The sequence below is a fragment of the Lutra lutra genome, chromosome X, assembly GCF_902655055.1.
Source record: "Lutra lutra chromosome X, mLutLut1.2, whole genome shotgun sequence".
NCBI lineage: Eukaryota > Metazoa > Chordata > Mammalia > Carnivora > Mustelidae > Lutra > Lutra lutra.
Genome location: NC_062296.1, coordinates 78817656 through 78822594, shown reverse-complemented (window position 1 = coordinate 78822594; position 4939 = coordinate 78817656). Strand labels below are relative to the sequence as shown.

Genomic DNA, 4939 nt, shown 5'->3' with positions numbered 1-4939 from the left:
TTTTAAAATTTAATTTTATTATTATTTTTTATTGTGTTGTGTTAGTTACCATACAGTACATCATTAGTTTTTGGTGCAGTGTTCCATGATTCATTGTGTGTAACACCCAGTGCTCCATGCAATCCGTGCCCCCTTTAATACCCATCACCAGGCTCACCCATTCCTTCACCCCCTTCCCCTCTGAAACCCTCAGTTTGTTTCCCAGAGTCCATAGTCTCTCATGGTTCATCTCCCACCCTGATATCCCCCCTTCATTTCTCCCTTCCTTCTCCTAATGTCCTCCATGCTGTTCCTTATGTTCCACATATAAGTGAAATCATATGATAATTGTCTTTCTCTGCTTGACTTATTTCACTTAGCATAAACCGATTCTCTAACCACATGTTTTCATCCTCAGCTTTTCATTTTAATACATATCTTTTTAAAAAAGATTTTATTTATTTATTTGACAGAGAGAGACACAGTGAGTAGGGGAAGAGGGAGAGGGAGAAGCAGGCTTCCAGCTAAGCAGGGAGCCCGATGCAGGGCTTGATCCCAGGACCCTGAGATCATGACCTGAGCCAAAGGCAGACGCGTAACTACTGAGCCACCCAGACAGCCCTCATTTTACTACATATCCTAATTGGGTAGATTTGGTACTCATGTAGTCTTAATTTCCAAGAATTGCTTCTGTGTGTTTCATTCCCTGAGTTTTTCATGGTTCAGAATGTGTGCCTATTGCCTTTTTCTTTGAATGGCATCATAACTGGGTATAATATTCTTGGGTATACTTTCCTTGGGAATGTTGTAGACACATTCGCACTTTTCTGTCTTGGACTATTATGAGAAGACTGATCCAACCCACTTGCCCCACCATCACTTCAATTAATTTGCTTTCTTTCTCCAGGATGCCTGAAGAATTCTTTCCTAATCTTTGACATTGAGTAATCCTAACCAGAATCTGAGGAGTGTCCTGAGTAAGTTTTTCCTGGACCTGTGTGCTTTTTTATTTTGCATGTTATGGCTTTCTGATATCTTTAATGAGTTCTCTGCTTTAAGGACACCAGTTACCTTCCTTTTAGATTGTTTTTGTGTTTCCCTCATTATTGTTAGCTTTTCTCTGCTAGCTTTGACTGTTTTTACTTGATCATTGTGATACCTCAGGTTTTTTTTTTTTTTTTTCCCTTGCCAGTTGGGTGAATCTCAACCTTATTAATTCTGTGCTTTCTTCTCTCCATTTTATCTATTAGACCTCAGTTTGTTTCTTAGATCTGAAATCTCCCTTTTCAACTCCATTTGTCATCTAGCTTTTGAGCTTCTATTCTTTTCTGTTAATGAGAATTTTTGTTTTTGTTTGTTTTTTTTTTTTTAAAAATAGGTAATATTTGCCTAGGTCATAAATGAAAGAACAGACCTATGGGAAAATACCCACTCTCATCTTCTGTCCATCCAGTTAACCTGCCCTGGGCATTAACTAGTGTTATTAGTGACTTCAGTGCCCTTTTGGAAATTATGAATATTTAAGCAAAAATAAAAATCTAGTCTTTTATTTTTTAAAGATTTTAATTATTTATTTCACAGACAGAGGTCACAAGTAGGCAGAGAGGCAGGCAGAGAGAGAGGAGGAAGGGAAGCGGGCTCCCTGCTGAGCAGAGAGCCTGATGCAGGTCTTGATCCCAGGACCCTGGGATCATGACCTCAGCCGAAGGCAGAGGCTTAACCCACTGAGCCACTCAGGTGCCCCAAAATCTAGTCTTTTAAAAAGCTCTTTTATTTATTTTTTTTTAAAGATTTTATTCATTTGACAGAGAGAGAGAGAGAGATCACAAGTAGGTGGAGAGGCAGGCAGAGAGAGAGAGAGAGGAGGAAGCAGGCTCCCTGCTGAGCAGAGAGCCCGATACGGGGCTCGATCCCAGGACCCTGGGATCACGACCTGAGCTGAAGGCAGAGGCTTTAACCCACTGAGCCACCCAGGTGCCCCTAAAAAGCTCTTTTAAATGGAGCTCCTATTATGTTGTTATATGGTTTAATTATTTGTGGAGTAATTTCTTTCTGTTCCTTGGATAACATATTTCCTCAGACTTATTTGCCTTTTTTTTTTCCTTTCCTTCTGTATTGGGTTTTTGGTGTGGAATGCTTGCATATTTTCCTTGCTGCCTTTATTTTTTTCATACTTTACTTGGACAGCTCTGTCTATAATTTTTGATTGTTCTTATATAGTATAGAAGACTTCCCTATCATATCCCACTTTATATGAGATTAATGTTATTTGCACTTTAAGCCACAGTGCAAATTGGACATTTAGTACTTCTGTTTAATCTGGGGACATGGCAGAGGATAGATGTTAAATAATGAAGTGTGTATTTATTTTATTTTATTTATTTATCTGAGAAAGAGAGAGTCAGGGAGAGGTGGAGGGAGAGACCCCTTCAGGCCGACTCCCTGCTGAGCACAGAGCTTGATGTGGGGCTTGATCTCATGAGCCATGATTTCATGACCCGAGCCAAAACCAGAAGTCAGACGTTCAAGCCACTGAGTCACCCAGGCATCCCAAGTAAGTGTGTATTTTAGTTGAAATTTCTGGGCTTTCGAGCCATTGTTAAATGCCCTTGACTAGGTATCCTCCACCTAGATGAGATGTATATCTTGTTCACAGGGGGCAGCAGCTGGACACCAGAGACTTCAGCCCTGTCCCCCCATTCAGCCTGCATCCCTGGAGCCCTCACGTCATGCAGAGTTTAGCTGCTTTTAACTGCTGTTTCTCTGAAGCAGCCATTTTCATCAGTGCCCCTGAAAAGAGGGAAAGGGGCGTGATAGCAGCTTAGTTAGATTCTCTCCAAATTTGGGGGCATGAGTGGGAATTTCTATGATCTTATTGATACAAAATTTAGTGTCTGAAGGGTGGGAAAAACTTAAATGGTCAGCCTTGCCCCATACCATGTTGGCTGGGTTTGGAATTTTGTTTCCTTCCTTTGCCATCAATTTATGAAGTTTATGGCATTACAATGTGATAAATTCCTCGTTTGGTTTAGACTAGTTGATTTTTTTTTCTGTGTTTCCCCTTTAAGTGATTTCCCAGAAATCTTTGTTTTTCACAAAGGTATTTGGCTTATACGGTTCCCTCTATTCCTGGCCGGTAACCAAATTTGAACATTGTATGGGAACTGTTATAATACATGGGAAATGTGAGCGAATGCTTCTACTGTGTTTGAAGTTAGTCTGCTTATTGTTCTTGAATTTTAGGGTTTTTGGCAGATTGAGATGACATTCTGGAATTTCTTTGAGTCCGTCCCTGAGCTGTTGGTGTTGTGTTTGTTGTTCATGCTGGTTGCGCGGCTGTGGTGTTTGTGGCCCATCACTCCAAATGGCCAAAGTCTGGAAGACACTGGAAAATCTGAGAACGATCCTGGTTGGAGGGTTGAGGGAGGCCTTTCCAAAGAGATGGCGTGATGGCATCTCACTGCGCAGTCCTGTGTGGCCTCGCTGCGGAAGGAGGACAGACTGAATGCACAGCTTTCATCTCCGAGCCGGCCAGGCTACAGCTGCCATCCTCCCATCGCTCACGAAGGAACAGGTTGCTGCTGCTGCTGACTTGGAGCCAAGGTAGCTGGTAGAAGGGGGCTACAAAACCAGGAGCCGGCGGAGTGAGAATTGGAAGCATTTGAGAAAGGGAGTGGAAGAATGCGGGACCCTTCCCACAGCCCTGCGGAGCCCTGCCAAGCCCTCCAGGCGCGCCAAGCCCTCCACGTATTGCTGTTACATGCCAAGTTTTACCAACTGTGACATTCATATTTCTACATCACAGTTTGACTTTTTCCCCCAAAGGATGTTTAAGACAATGAATGTAAGTTTAGAAGACACCAGAAACAGATCCAGCTAAGCTGGGACCTGAGTCCTGTGATTCAGAAACAAGTTGTGTTTTGGGGCAGGATTGAAGTCTTTTTGGTTTCTTAGGACCAATTATTGGGAGATATTAAAAAAAAAAAAGTCTTGACAGGGGCATCAAATGACCCTTAGTCCTGGAGGGCCCAGAGCCACTGGGACGGGCTCCAGGTGCAGAGCAGTGAAGGAGCAATAGACTGGGATTCCCTCTTCCTCTCTTCCCAGTTTTTGAATTTGCCCAGCAGATGTTGGAATGTTGTGACTCAGTGTTCGAGGCTCTTCACTCCAAAACCAAATGTCCTTTCCCTGTCTGAGAGATTGGAAAGTTCCTGTCACCTTCCTATCCACCGATAAAGTGCGTACGAACCAACATAGGTACTACTGCACCGTGATTGAGCTGTTAAGGATGCGTAGCTGACAGGGTGTCTGTAGGTAGAACTTGAGGGTAGCAGTACTCACTGCTGGCCCCTTCCTCTTCAAGATGGCCCCAAAAGAAGCACAATAGGTCCTAGCATTGTGATGCAGAAACATCTTACAGATGTGCCGTGTTACTTCTTTATTGAGGCTAGATTTTAGGCCATCCGATGAAATACTGGGTCACTGGGGCTGAGATTGAGAGTGGGGAAGGGTTGATCAGTTATATGACATAGGAAACAGTCATAAAGGGAGATAATGATGGTCTTTAGCATGTCATTGAAGAGAGGGGCCCCTGAGGATAGGGGGCCCTGACTCTTCTGAGAAACAGGTGTATCCCATCCCATCTCAGTTATCATCCAAACTGAGACATTGTTCTAGAGGGTGAAGTGTGTGTGGGCGGGGCTGGGTATTAGTAATTAATTCTGGGCATCAGTGTGACCATTTTGGGCAAATTCTAACCCATTTCCCCTAACTCTGATGTTGTGTTCACTAAGCAAGCTTTTTTTTTTTTTTAAGATTTTATTTATTTATTTGACAGAGAGAGAAATCACAAGCAGGCAGAGAGGGAGGCAGAGAGAGAGGAGGAAGCAGGCTCCCTGCTGAGCAGAGAGCCCGACTCGGGGCTCCATCCCAGGACCCTGGGATCATGACCTGAGCTGAA

General features: G+C 43.3%; 1 long non-coding RNA gene across 1 annotated transcript; it reads left to right on the top strand.

The window, feature by feature from the left end:
- The first annotated feature begins 691 nt into the window (after window positions 1–691).
- Window positions 692–4210, top strand: LOC125091857 (uncharacterized). Its single transcript, XR_007124769.1, has 3 exons — window positions 692–956; window positions 3223–3823; window positions 4087–4210. It is a non-coding gene; the product is annotated as an uncharacterized LOC125091857 (long non-coding RNA).
- The last annotated feature ends 729 nt before the right edge of the window (window positions 4211–4939 follow it).